At 40.4% G+C, this 15,350-nt stretch overlaps 1 protein-coding gene and 1 non-coding gene across 3 annotated transcripts in view; both read left to right on the forward strand.

The window, feature by feature from the left end:
* Window positions 1-15,350, forward strand: part of ATG7 (autophagy related 7) — a 252,756-nt gene that overhangs the window by 195,264 nt on the left and 42,142 nt on the right. The gene's annotated exons all lie outside the window — the stretch shown is intronic.
* On the forward strand, window positions 2,060-2,166 carry LOC118668716. Its single transcript, XR_004971723.1, has one exon. It is a non-coding gene; the product is annotated as a U6 spliceosomal RNA (small nuclear RNA).

Here is a 15,350-nt window from a genome sequence, read left to right on the forward strand (position 1 = left end):
AAAGGAAACATGAAGCTGTTGTTGCTTAAATTAAAATAAACAAAAATCTGTAGGACTTTCATGTCCTTTCTGGTGCAGCATTTATTGGGTATTTCTTGTGTTAATAATTATTTCAAGTTCTAAGTCTGTTCGTCTGTCCCCAACTTCCCTTGATTTTCCATAGTCTTCACCCCATCCAATTTGGCTGCTCCTACTCTGTCTTAATGCGGGTTATACAGAGCTTGTTTGTTCCCTGGAGACACAAAACAGATCAGTGGCTTAATTTTTATTTTAAATGTTGTCTTGAGCCATCATCATGGGTAACTTTGTTATATAAGGCTGACTTTTGTTTCCCATGAGTCTCTGCCAATATTTTGGTCTATTGTATACATTCACTGCTATTATAGTAATAATAGTTTACAGGAGCCCAGATTATGATATTTTAATAATACAGAGCCCTTTGTTGATATAAATGCTTGATGCAAATTGGAATGAAATATTAAAACTACAGTTTTGGCTCTACTTAGCAGTGCACAAAAAGATTGGACCTGATGCATCAGGTAGACGTGAGCCTTCTTTGGCATTTGGTATTTCTTCTCGTCTCACTTACAGAGCCCTCGTTTTCAGAGTAATGAAGCTGAGGCCTAGGGCCACTCTTTGGTGAGTTTGTGGTCAAATTGAGATTCAACTCCAAGTCTCCTGACTCCCAATCCAGCACTTTTTTCTCCTATTCCATGCTTAACCATTCTCTTATATACTTTCCTAGGAGCAAGGATATGGTTTCCAAGCAGAATTTCTAAAAACTTGATTCCAGTGTACCCCAGTTAGAGAGACTCCCCAAAAATCAATTTTTCCAGCACACAGTCAAGGGCTAGGATTCCTATTATGAGGGCTTATAGTTTGGGAAATGTTGCAGTGTGGCCCCTGGATAGTGAGGCTACTGAAGGAAAGGACTAATACCTACTCTTTGTTATATCAGGTTTGTACTATGTAAGTGATTGCTTTTCAGGAGATAAAATTCCCTACCCTCTCACCCCTCTAGTTCATCTACTACCCCCACTAGGATTAATCTTCCTAAAACACTGAATTTTACTGTGTCGCTCCTGTGACCTAACACCTCCCCCACTTTCCCTGGATCAAAACTCCAAACTCCTCAGCTGTTCCTCCAAGGCCCCCAGCCAGACCAACGCCTTCACTGTCTCCAGAACAGGCCGTGTTCATTCCAAATCCTCTTTGCTCTTGTAAAGGCCTTTTCTCCTGTCTGTGGTTCAGTCCTTCCCACAGTGGCCAGGCCTGTCCCACTTGTTTGACTCTGTCCCAGGCTGTGTTCCTTGTATTCTGAATTCCTGAAATGTCTGCTGATTCAATGAGAGTGCATGAGCCTAACCGCTCACATCCCGATTGCATCACTGTCACGACTCTGGTCTCTGAAATTCAGCCGTAAGTCCTAGAGAAGTTCTCAAACTTTTTAGTTCATGGTGCTCTTAGGGTCTCAGGAACTGTTTCATAGAGAACTTTTGGCCAAAAGCAATACATAGCAGTTCAATTTATTAAGTAGTATTTAGGTTCAAGCAACTTAATACATAATGTCGTAACAATTGAGTAGCTATTTGAAAAAAATACAGCACATAAGTTGAAAGAAGATATCACTGTTTCAATCTGAAATCACCACAGTTATTTACTAAGAAGCTGTATGCTCCTGTTGGGTACTGGACAGCTTCCCAGATCTTGGAATCAGATGGGGACCTGCCACACTCCTTTCCTGTTCTATGTTGATTTTCACACAATACTTGCTTTTATAAAACAACTGCCAAAAACCCAGTTTTGCTGGCTGCTCTGCCTGTGTTATAGCCCATTCTCTGTTTCACTGCTTCACTAATAAACTCACCTTCACTTAAAACACACACACACACACACACACACACACACAAAACCAGTTTTGCAAAGATAGGAGATCATCCAAAGGAATGTAGCACAAACTAATGTTAATGCTATAAACTACCTCGATCTGGTAGCTTGTGCAGTACGTGGCAGGTATGTATCATGTCATCTTCCTCAAAAATTTAAAATATCCCATGAAGTCCTCGCTTCGGCAGCACATATACTAAAATTGGAACGATGCAGAGAAGATTAGCATGGCCCCTGCGCAAGGATGACACGCAAATTCGTGAAGCGTTCCATATTTTTATGCTTGCTCTAAAAAAATTGCCCTAAATAAATGGAAGGGCATGCTTGCCCTTTTATTTAAAAATAAATAAATAAATAAATAAAATAAAATAAATAAATAAAATAAAATAAAATATCCCATGGAGCAAATTCACTATAGTGTCCTGAGGCACACCATTTGGGAACCACTGTTCTAGAGCGCAAGTGTAATATTATACTTGTGTGTTCCCCAAAGAGCACTGGGTAATGCAGTCCTTATTGTAGGTAGCCAATAAATGCTTTATGAGGATCTTAATCCTTGACCCCCTGATAGAGGCCACAAATGCTGCAACTTGAGTAATATGCTAAGTTCCCTAGCACAGCAATAATTCAAATAAAATTCATTTGAACATCTTTGGGGGATGCTGTAAAGGAAGTTCCTATACTGAGTGGAAGTTGGGTTAGATATACTATAAATTCCCTTCCATTGCTGAGGTTCTTTAATTCAATAGCAATGACTTGCCATATAAAACCAGTCTGAGCATAATTGTATGATACTGGTGAGGATGATTGTCTCAAATCCCTGTGCCAAAAACATAAAAATATTTGAATTCTAACATGCTGAATTGGATTTAGAGGAAGGAAATAGAGACATGGAATTGCTGTTTCTTTAATAAGCTAGATTAATTGATAAACCAGTTTCTTTTCAGTTGCCACAAAAATTGAACATATGGTAGGACACCGAAAACTACAGTACATACCAAAAATGTTGAAATAGAACACACAGAAAAACCACACACTGATCCCTATATAATTGAAATATACAAATTTTAAAAAAATTAAACCTGGAAATAAAACATCACTGGGAAATGTAAAAACTCTTCTTTGGTCAATGAGGAAATCAAAATCAAAGTTATAGACTATAGAAAATGTGAAAATCCTACACGTAAATGTTTTTTTAATACAGCTAATGCAGTGCTTAGGAAAACTCACTAACCTAAGTTCTTATGTGAAGCACAAAAATGAATAAAAAGAAATTATGCTTCGAACTTACAAAGTTATAAAAAGAACAGGAAAATTAACCCAGGGATGGCAAAAAAAAAAAAACCACACACACACAAAAAACACACAAAAAACAACCTCTGAGAAAAGTGCCTGACATATAGTGAGCACTTAATAGACATTAGCGCTTATTATCTTTAGTTGTCAAATAGATTGAGGAGTTAAAAATATCCAGGATATAGTGCCAAGTTTAAAAAGCAAGGTTTGTCTGTGGCCATACCAATCTGAATGCACCTGGTCTCGTCTAAAAAGCAAGGTTCATTTTTGAGGCAATTGAGGAAAATTGAATAGGGACTCTATATTAGGTGATAGTATTAATGACAAATTGCATAGGTGTGATAATATTGTGGGTGTATAGGAGAATAGCCTTATTCTTAGTGGATACATACTAACAGATTCAGAGGATGTATTATTGATGTCTGTATACTTTTAAGTGGTTCGAGGGGGAGGGAGAACTATATATTGAGAGAGAAATATGGGAAAATATTGATTAGTATATTTATGTAAGTAGTATAGGGGTGCTTATTCAAGTTTTCTCTAAGTTTGAAACTTTGCAAAAGAAAAATAACAAATATTATTACCAAAAGTAAACAAGGTACAGGACACTTATGCTCTTCTGAATCATGTGTATGAGTGTGTATGTTCATATGTTTATATGCTGTCTCTAAAGCAGTGGTCACCAACCGGTGGTCCGTGAGGTCCGCAAGATTGGTGACCACTGCTCTAAAGTATATACCAGTGGTTGCTACTGGGAGGGGGATTGGTTGGCTGGGGACAGGACCAGGAGACTTAGCTTTTGAATCTTGTACTACAAGCTCACATATTCTGTTTTTAAAACATGCTATTGGATTGTGTTTTTCAATTTTAAACTCTCTGTCCTGTGCTCAGTTTTATTGTCATGCCATCAGAGGATAAATGAAATAAGAATGCCTGGAGACCAAGAGACTATTTAGGAAGTGCCTTTTCTCAGGGCAGATTTCTTCAATGGTTTCTTCTTCAGACTCTCCCCACTCCACTGTTGATCTTCCTGTGGGTTAGCAGCCTGCGTGCTTCCTGCCCCAGCATCCCGCCCCACCTCCATGGAGCAGCCCTTTGGCCTTGGCTCTGTGGGAATTTCATGAAGGCGTTTTTACAGCTGGTGGAAGGTGGTGGGCACATGGGATGGTCCTCAGAAGAAATAGGTGTGGGCTTCCTGTTTTCACTGTGACTCAGACATGTGGGAGAGCACTAATGTAGAATACTCTTAATAAATAAATAACTTTTTTACCCTGACACCGGTGAGACTCCCCAGTGTCACAGTTGGAACTCAGGGCAAGAAGCATCTGATCCTTGATGTTTCCTTTCTGGTGAGAACCAGAACTGATAGTCTTTTGGATATGGCTTGTGGTACCAACAATTTCAGAGCTGAAAGGACTTATCTGAGGGATCCAAACCTCTCAGGTTGCGAAGAAACCACTGTGGCTAGGAGGGCCACTGACTTGGCAGATGGCACAGCTAGTAGCCTGAGCCCTCTCCCCAGGATTCTTTCCATGACACTGCAGGAGCCTAGGAAGCCCCCAGGGCTTTAAAACCAAGGAGGGGGGGAGGCTCCTACTAGGCTTTACCAGTGGTTCTCAACCTTCCTAATGCCACGACCCTTTAATACAGTTCCTCATGTTGTAGTGACCCCCAACCATAAAGTTATTTTTGTTGCTACTTCATAACTGTAGTTTTGCTACTGTTATGAATCATAATGTAAATATCTGATATGCAGGATGTATTTAGGCAACCCCTGTGAAAGGGTCATTCGACCCCCAAAGGGGTCGCGACCCACAGGTTGAGAACCAATGCTTTAGACTGTTATCAATGTCTCATCTTGCTTTCCACATTTTAAGACTGTATATATATATATGGTATCAAATTGTACATATCTTCCCATAGCTTGCTTTTTTTCACTCTAGTATATTTTTGAGATTAAAAATTCATCCATTCTTCTGTTGATATACATTGAGGTTGTATTTCCAGGCTTTTGATACAAATAATGCCCCAACAAACATCCCTGTGCTTGCTCCTTGTGCCCGCAATACACATCCTTGAGGGTTCTTGAGGATTCGAGCCTTTTCTGTTTTCACTATCTCTATATCCTTCATTAACCAGTACAGTAAATGAATGGAAGGGCAATTTTTTTTTCCCTTCAAAATAAACTCAAGCCTTGACCTCAGACCTATTGAAGTTGAAATTTCTCAGGAATAAGAAAAGCTCCTCTTGGAAAAGCTCTTAGTGACTGAGGTCCTTCATGGATTTACCACCCCACTGTACTTAGGCAGGCTACTCTCTGGAAAGCTGAGGAGGCAAGCCACATCCCTCCCATGGCCTCACCTCACTAGTTTCAGCCACAGCCCCCTAGGAAGTGAGCAGGCACTGTGGGAGGAAATGGCCTATCAGCAGAGTAACCGTTGTGAACATCAGATTCCACTGTGCTGTGGTTCTGGCCTGCTGGTTGTGCCATTTGATTTCTGTCTGTCATCCCTATAGGCTCCTGTGTTTATGGCAGGTTGCCTGATGTTTGTATTTCTTCTTTCTATGTTGGAAAAGACTGTTCCTCTTTAACCCCAGATAGTTGAGCAATCACTTATTCCAGTATCATGCTAGATAGAAGAGTTACAGCTCTGCCTCCAGTCAGATTGTGTTCTGGTGCTAAAGGCTGTATGATACATGCATTTATAATGGTCACACCAGAAATAACATAAAGAAACCTACATACATATTAAAGACGGTCATTGAGTATCAAAAAGGGAATGCATGCTGTTTGGGGATGGAAGAGGGCCATTTGAGATACATCTAAAAGAGCTAGTAAGATTTTAGCAGAGAAGATACATGATGAGAACCACAGGTTCAAAGGTCACCCAGGTTGCAAGCTCATCCCCAGTGGGAGGCGTGCAGGAGGCAGCCGATTGATGATTCTCTCCAATCATTGACGTTTCTATCTCTCTCTCCCTCTCCCTGCCTCTCTGGAATCAATAAAAAATATATTTTAAAAAATAATAAATGGAAAGAAGTTTTTGTGGTTAAGCTTTGGTGTCTGAGGCAGTGAATAGGGCCATACAAGGTAGGAAAATGTATATAACATGGAAGGGACAATAGAGATCATTGTTTTAATCCTCCCCAAGGAGCTGGGGTTCTTCATTTCCACATCTATGTCCTCAAGAAGTTCTTAGTGCAGTGTGATGGGTACTATAGTAATAAAGCATAGTCAAAATTATGCAAATAGATTGATAATATTGAGTAAGAATTAAAATGATGGTAGGCTGGGAGGACGCCAGAAATCGGTAAACATTGGTTTCTTCCTGGGAGAGCTCAGGTGTGGCTGGTTTGGGGGTTCGATCCCCAGTAGGGGGCATGCAGGAGGGAGCATGTTTCTCCCTCTCTTGCTCACTCTCCCTTCCTCTCTCTCTCTCTCTCAAAATCTATTTTAAAAATCTTTTTAAAAAGAAAGAAAGAAAACATGGATGATAGGAAATGGGGGACAGCACATAGGAAAGAGTCAAAGGAATCCTTAATAATGATGAAGGACAATCTTAGGATGACAGTTGTGCCTGAAGCATTGAGGGAAACTAGAACGGATGAGAACAGATTGGAAGGCCCCCAGCATGAATTTCGTTAAGAAAGTGAAATTGCTTGAATATGTTTACGCATATATTTAGGAGATTTAGACAATTGGCAGAAAGGTTGGGATTAAATTATCCTTAAGTTCTTAGGAGCAAAATAAAACAAACAAAAAAGAGTAATTGTTCACTCCAGGGAAAACAATGTTATAGGAGAAAGAAAAGGTAATCCTAGTGTATTACAGTGCTCACCTAAATATAGCAATTAGATAGTCATAATAATGTCAACACTGGATATTGATCTTATTAAACTTGTAATTATATTGAAAGGATGGAAGGACAAGAAGGTATGAGTTTGTGATCGTAGGGGTGAGAGTGTGCTTAGCAGTGAAAGAGAGCTAAATCTTTATTTACCAAAATAGGAAATAGATATATAATGTTTAAACTAAAAAAAAAAAAAAATCAGGAAACCAAGAGGTAATGATGTTTGAACATATAAAAGTAACTTGAATAGTATCAAGTAACTCACTATGGGGAATGGAAGGTGGGAATGTGCTGTTTTTCCTAACACACCTTAGAATTGTTTAAACTATGCTCAAATATAAATTAGAATCAAATGAAAACTTAAAAAGAACAAAACAAAATGGAAGAGTAATCATGAGAATGGACATTCTCATTAATAATGAGCTTTTGGAGGATGAGTAGGAGTTCTGTAAGCAGAGGGAATGGAGAAATGTGCTAGCAGGTAGAGAGAACCAAAACTGTCAATAAATAGGGTGGGTGTAGCATAGCCTCTGAAGGTAGCTTGAGATGTGGATTATAGTCACACCTATGTATTGGGTTTTTTCTCGTTGGTGTCTGTATGTTGTGTAGAATTTAAGATCTGGTCCTTTGGTTACTGATAAAATAACCTGTTTGATTATTATTCTAAAATAAGTGTGCTTTGTACTAATTTCAAAGAGAGGAAAATGAACTGTCATTAAAATGATCTTTGTAGTAAAGTTTGCTGAAAAAGCAATGTCATTTCCAAGTCCTTACCTGGACTTCAGAAGAGTTTTTTAACTACCACCCCCAGCCCTCAGGAGTCCTTGCAAGACAATAGACTCCAAAGGAAAGGGGCACTTTGCCAAAAATTTGGGAAATTTAGATGCCTACAGCATCCCAAAGCACCTAGGGCCAGAAAAAGGTCGGCTGGCCTTTGTGCCATAGAGGCAAAAGGACATGTATGGGAGAGGTCAGGTGGTAAAGTGCTAGTTGTGGGTCTTTTGCAGCTGAGTCACCTCCTGCTGTGACTGCTGTCTTCTGGAAAGCACATGGTATGGTGTAAGATCTGGAGTTGACTCCTGGCTGTACTGTCTTTGTGACTTCAACAAAGTCACCTAACCTCTTTCAGAGTAAGATAAGGATAATAATAATCACAGGGTGAGTATAGGTGTCAGGTTAAATTATGTATATGCGAATGTTTTGTAAATAGAAAACTCCTATTACAAATCCTGGTTTCAATTAGTAAATTTCTTTACCTGTTGAGTTTGTCTCTACAAATGTGCCTTCTTTCTCTGGTATATTTATTATTCACTCCAGGTAGGCTTGTGTATTAGTAAGGTATAGGTTAAGATACTATAACAGAGAGACCCAAAATATGGCAGTTCAAACAAGATAGAAATTTGTTTCTCTCTGATGTAACAGTCTAGAATTGAGCTGTCCAATATGGTACATGTGACTATTTACATCAATTAAATGTAAATAAAATTTGTCAGTTACACTGACCACATTTCACTTACCCACTTGACTAGATGCTATTGTATTGAACAGCACATATAGAAGATTTCCATCACACAGAAAGTTCTGTTGAGCAGCCCTGATCTAGAGGAGTGGTCCACAACTTGAAGGGTGGCCCTGCTGTACAAGGTCATCCATGGACCCGAATTCCTTAAATAGTATTGCCCTATTATTCCCTCGGTGAGACTTCATAATGTTGTTGTTTTTTGTGCCATAAATCCGTTTGGCAGTCTGACAAAGTATATACCACTTCACAAAGTAATAATGTTAAAAGTGTAAGATAAAATATATCAACTTACAAAGTAAATTATGTTGAAATATAATTGTCAAAGTATTTTAAAAAATAAATTCATGATATAGTAATATGTGCTTTATTAATACATTAAATAATGATCTAGTGGCAAGTCTAATGGCTACTGTACTTTCAAAGTAGTGATGACTACATGTGATATTTCAAGATATCCATAACAAGTGTAATATGATCTGAAAAATATGTGATTTCAGTTGGTGACAGAGTCATGGGTACTGCTAATAATATCTTCTAGAGAGAGGATAGTAAAAATAAAGTTTTATATTTTTCCCATCCAAGTTTACAGACCAACGATTTTATTTATGGACCCTAGGGGGCCTGTGGACTCCAGGGTTAAGAAGCCCTGCTGGGCCCTAACTGGTTTGGCTCAGTGGATAGAGCATCGGCCTGCAAACTTAAGGGTCCCAGGTTCAATTCCGGTCAAGGGCATATACCTTGGTTGTGGGCACATCCCCAGTAGGGAGTGTGCAGGAGGCAGCTGAATTGATGTTCCTCTCTCATCAATGTTTATAACTCTCTATCCCTCTCCCTTCCTCTCTGTAAAAAATCAATAAAATATTATTTAAAAAAAAAAAAAAGAAGAAGCCCTGCCGGATGTTATAAAAGCTGGCTGGGCAATGGCAAATCCACACTCCAGAATGTAGAAAGGAGAAAAGAGAGGAAGAAGGAGGGCAAATGATTTCCCTTTTAAAGGACATGACATGGCAGTTACTCACATCTCATTGGCTCGCAGTTAGTCACACGGCCACCTGTAATATGAGGCAGGCTGGGAAATGTAGTGTGCAGGGCAGCTCTGTACCTTGCTAGTGAACAACTGGGAGGCATTCTATCAGTAAAAGAAAGAAGTATAGAATGGACATAAGGATAAGTAGTCTGCCACAGCTTGATTCATCACTATGGAATGGAAACAAAAAGTATTCAAAAATGTGCTTAGAAGTAACAGGTCTAAGTCAGAAATGCCAGGAAGAGTTTCACTCTTTCTAGCTGTGGACAGGCCACCAAAGTTACCAGCGACTGAGCCACTTACTATAATAGCCTTTTAAGTAAGTGTAATTTTAAATATTTTTAGTTACTATTCTCCAGTTCTGTGAATATGCCTGCAGTCACTGGCAACATTGTTATTAGCATAGAGAGGACATTTTCCTCAGTGTCAGAAGTGTATTTTCCTTGTTTAAAGCAAACTCAGTATGCTATGATCTGTGCTTGCAAAACTAATAACAAATGAGGTGTCTGCGCCTGTCACTGATGGCCAGTATTCTATGTGCAAGAGAGCATAAAGTAGTAGGAAGCAGGCTTTTTCCCAACAAACAGATCCCTTGAGCAAATGACCTTTAAAGTTTAAAATAACAACCCCTTGGTTTGCCTTTAACATTTCAGAGAGCTCTAAGTACCTTAATTCTTCTTATTTTATTAAAGCTCCCAAATCATGGGATTCTTTTTTTCTTTCTTTTTTTCAAGTTAGTTAAATAAATAGCAGTTATGACACAGTCCCACATGACTAGCAGCTTTTAGCCTTTAAATGGAGGGTTTGAAAAGACACACTTAGAGGCCAACTTGGTTGGCTTCTGCTGGACAGAGGGGGGGCAGAGCTGTTCCAAGCCCAAATGGCACTTAAAGGGCCAGATGATCCCTCATGCCCTGCTGCCACCACAGCCCCCATCTCCATCTAGGACAGTGGTTCTCAACCTTCCTAATGCCGCGACCCTTTAATACAGTTCCTCATGCTGTGGTGACCCCCAACCATAAAATTATTTTCGTTGCTACTTCATAACTGTAATTTTGCTACTGTTATGAATCGTAATGTAAATTTCTGATATGCAGGATGTATTTTCATTGTTACAAATTGAACGTAATTAAAGCATAGTGATCAATCACAAAAACAATATGTAATTATATATGTGTTTTCCGATGGTCTTAGGCGACCCCTGTGAAAGGGTCGTTCGACCCCCAAAGGGGTCGTGACCCACAGGTTGAGAACCACTGATCTAGGAGGATGTTTTTCTGATACAATGTTCAGTGTCCTAAATTGTGAGCTCTCAAGGGTCAGGCACTGTTGTCTTCGTACCCCCACAAAGCCTGGTGCAATTCCTTGTACTGTACATTACAGGCGCACTAGACATATGTTTGCTGGCAGATAATGTCTGTTTTATAAGTGTTTATAATATCCTTTTAAGTAAGTGTAATTTTAAAGTCTAGTGAATGAAGGCTGGCTTTTTTTAGCCTTAGGGTCACCATTGTTTTATTTTGTTTGTATTTTTTGGCCACCCCTCCCCCAGTCCATCTCTAGTTTTAAAATGTGATTCACTAGGAAAATATGACTCCGTTAATTGAATTCATTTTAGAGCCAACTTTTCAGGAACCTATCTATTTCTGTAAAGTGAGATCCACTTGCAAGTGTACCATTTGGTGCCAGCACTCAGATTTTTCCTGACTCAGTTGTTCCAGTGGTGTTTGAAATATCTCCCCATAAATCAGGCAGCCAGTGCCCCATACTTGTAAGGATTATTTACTGGGTCTTGTGATTCAGCCCGGGATCCTGATAGTGATCTTGGACGGTTGATATAAATAGGCTAGGATTTGCCAATGGCTATTTTTATAAGGGAAGCTTTCTAAGTTGATTTCTTTGAACCCAGAATGACTTCCTCCCTCTGGCTTCCCCTGCTTTCCTCCACCAGTGGAGAGTTCTCTCTTCATTCTTCCTGCCTGTCTTTCCCCCTCCCCCAGCCAGCTGGTGTCTGCAGAAATCAGAAGGAAGATACGTGCCTGAAACAGGGTTGCTTGAAATCATATATCTTCAGCCTCTTTCAGGATCATCTTTCTTTCATCTGGCCCAAGAATGGCACCTACCCCGCCCATCAGGCCACAGGATCTCTGGGACCGGCTGCTTTGTCTGAAATAGATATCCACCAGCTCTCAAGCAGAACAATTCCCTACATTCATACCTGAATGTATATTTTACAATATTACCCCTTGTTTGTCTTTGTAGATTTGCCCCTGCCCCGAGTTTAAAAAACAAAAAATCCTAAGTAGAGTTAATGGCTAATGAACCCTAACCATAGAGTTACTACCTCCTTTGAGGTCCCCTACTCCTTTCCCTAACCCCAACCCTACTTGTGCCCAGCCTTTAATTAATTGTCAGAAGAAGGGAAAAGAGAAAGTAGACACCTAACACACCCGCCCAAGTGGTAACAGACACTGGGGTGCCTGGTCAGACCTTGGCCCCGGATTGCCAGAGCTCCTTTTTCTCCTTGTGGGATGTCCCGCACCCCAACTCGGGCCCCTCCTGTCCACCCACCCCCACCCACTCCACCGCAGTAAGTATGCGTCAGCCAGGAAAAGCTAGCCTTGGAGCACAGCCTTTTCTTTGCATCCTTTTCCCAGGTTTTCATGCTGAAAACAGCACATTCTCAACATGAAACAAAAATTGATTCTGCTGTCTTTTCACTCTGTGTTTTTGACCATGCTGTTCTTGGCAGTGGAACTTCAGGGTTGGGGGTAGAATTGATAGCTTAAAGTGTAGATGTTAAATTGGTCGGCGATAATGCCATTTGGAGTCTTAGCTGCCCTGTATAATTTACCAGCATCTGTGGCTTCACCCCACCCAGTGGCCTTGAGTGTCTCCTTAACTTTATAACTGGCTTCTGTCTTGGAGCTTCCCCCATCCTTCCACCCCCCAACCGGCCCTGAGTGCTGGGACCTTTCTCAATTCCTGGGCCAAGTGCTAGAAGTAAAAGAGACTGTTTTCAGTCTCTGAGCTGTACCCAGGGTCAAGGGCCTCAGAGCCTAGAGCTGAGGTCTTGCCAAAACCAGGTCACCAGTGATGTCCATCCATGCTCTGAGCTTTGGTTCTGCCTTTACATGAGATGAACATTCCATCTTTGAATAACTGAAGATCAAATGAAATAATGTGTTAATGCCTGAAATGCTGTATGAAAGGTAGAGAGTATAACACCATCAGAAATACAAACAGTTGCTATTATTTTCCGAGAATCTACATGCCCAAGATACTGTGTTCAGTGCTTTATGGGAACTATCTCCTTTAATCCTAACAACTACTCTTTAAAAGTATTAGTTTGCCCATTTCATAGACAGGAAAGGGAGTCTCAAAAAGGTAGTTACTGGTCAAGATCACACACCTAAGGAAAACAATAGAGTTAAATTTGAGTCTGGCCAGTGAGACTTTAGGGCCCATGCTCTCATCTATTAAGCAGAATATTTTTCTTCCAATTTCCAGATTTGTAAGAGAAGCAGCATTATCTTTGAAGATGTGCGTTAGTTGTTTATTTCCTTGGGATACCTTTCATTTTCAGATCAACAAGCAGTTTCCTGTGCTCAGGGTTTATGCCCTTCTGCAAAAGGAACTTTGATTTTCTCACAGGAAGAAGGATACGTGAGATGTGACTGCCTCTTCCAGAAAATGCACCCAATCTTGTCACCCATGCTGAAGCACCCTGATGCACTGACTATAGGTTAACCAACTCAACCATGACTCTGTTGTGTAATCTACTAGCTGTCAGGGTAACTAAGGCTCAGAAAGTGCTCACTGCATTTCTGTTTCTGTAGTTGACAGTAGATTGAATGGAGCATTTAGATCTGCTCTGCTTTTAGGAGCCTTTGGGTAGATGTGAGTCCATCCAGCCCCTGGCAAAGCACATAGATAGCCACAAGGAGAATTAGAGACAAAGGCTTGGTTCCGGTGCAGAGCCATGATCCTGTGGAAAGATAGGACAGGCACTGTGGCTAATTATTGTGTGTATATTTGGCAGTATGGGATTAAGTGCATCAATGAAGAGAATTTAGAGAAGGCCGGGGTTAATGGGGGCTTTCGGGAAGCCTTCATGAAAGAGAATTTGATCTGGGCACTGGGATAAGTGTGTGTGTATGTATGTGTCCTCACCTGAAGATATCTTTTTTATTGATTTTAGAGAGGGGAGGGAGGAAGAGAGGGAGGGATGGAGGGAGGGAGGGAGGGAGGGAGAGAGAGAGAGAGAGAGAGAGAGAGAGAGAGAGAGAGACAGAGAGAGAGAGACAGAGAGAGAGAGAAGAAGAGAGAGAGGAGAGAGAAACATCGATCAGTTGCCTCCTGTACACACCCTGACCAGAAATCAAACCCAAAACTTTTTGGTGCGTGGGATGACGCTCCTACCAACTGAGCCATCTGGCAAGGGCTGGGGACTGGTGTATATATAGGCAGAATAGTGATAAGAGAATAATACTACAAATAAGAGAAACAGCCAAGTATATCTGGTCAAGGTTTTGAAATGCTTCGTTCTTGAGAGGATTTGATGTAAATTGAATTTTAGTCTTAATTCAAGGAAAGGACTCATGACAAAACTTGCCACTTTTCAGAGTGTTCATGTCTTAACTGAGAAATGATGCAATTCTCCTCAACATGTCTTAACTGTTCGGTGACAAGACATTGTCCCAGGGGCAGTGAGGAAATTGAAAGTGAGTGAGATGCTGGTGGTGGTTACACAGATATATCTGTGTGTTAAAACTCATAAAATTATTTACCAAAAAGTCAGTTTTTCACCATGTGTAAGTTTTTAAAATAATTTTTTAAAAGTGTATGAATCCTTCCCCCTCAAAGACCTTACAGTTTAATGAGAGATAAGATAGTAAATGCTTGCATAGCTGGTCTATGCCACAAGAGAACAAAAGAATGTTGTGAGAGCTTAAAGCCACTGCTAGCCACAGGAAACCTAAACCATCCTGACAGGTGGATGGCATATGCAGTGAGAGTGTGGAATGGTCAGAATAAAGTCATGGGAGCAGGAGGTACGTTTTGGGAATAGCTTACATTCCCTTTTTACGTAGGACATAATTCTAAGCTGATGTTTGTTGAGCACCAACTCTGCACCAACAGCTGTGTTAGGCACTTGGGGACGCCGAGATAGTCCCGACCTACATCCCCATCTCACTAGAGAAGATGGCAGTAAGCATATGAAAAGATGCTCCAGATCATCTGTCACCAAGGAATTGCAAATTAAAGCAGCAATGAGATACTACTACATGCCTATTAGGAAGGCCCAAATCTAAAACACTGACAGTATCAAATGCTGATGTGAGCAACAGGAAAACTCTCATTCATTGCTGGTGGGGTTGCAAAATGATAGACACTTTGGAAGGCAGTTTAGCGGTTTCTTATAAAACTAAACATACTCTTATCATCCATTCAGCAGTCGTGCTCCTTGGTGTTTACCCGAGTTGAAAAATTATATGCACACAAGAACCTGCACACAGATACTTGTAGAAATTTTATTCATAATTGCCAAAACTTGGAAGCACCAAGATGTCCTTTAGTGAGTGAATGGATAAACAAACTGTGATACGTCCAGACAATGGAATATTATTCAGTGCCAAAAAGAAATGAGTTATCAAGCCATGAAAAGACACAGGAAACCTAAGCGCATATTACTAAGTGAAAGAAGCCAGTCTGAAAAGGATACTTACTCTATGATTCCAACTATATGACATTCTGGAAAATGCAA

Source organism: Myotis myotis, unplaced genomic scaffold (genome assembly GCF_014108235.1).
Source record: "Myotis myotis isolate mMyoMyo1 unplaced genomic scaffold, mMyoMyo1.p scaffold_m19_p_13, whole genome shotgun sequence".
NCBI classification, from domain to species: domain Eukaryota; kingdom Metazoa; phylum Chordata; class Mammalia; order Chiroptera; family Vespertilionidae; genus Myotis; species Myotis myotis.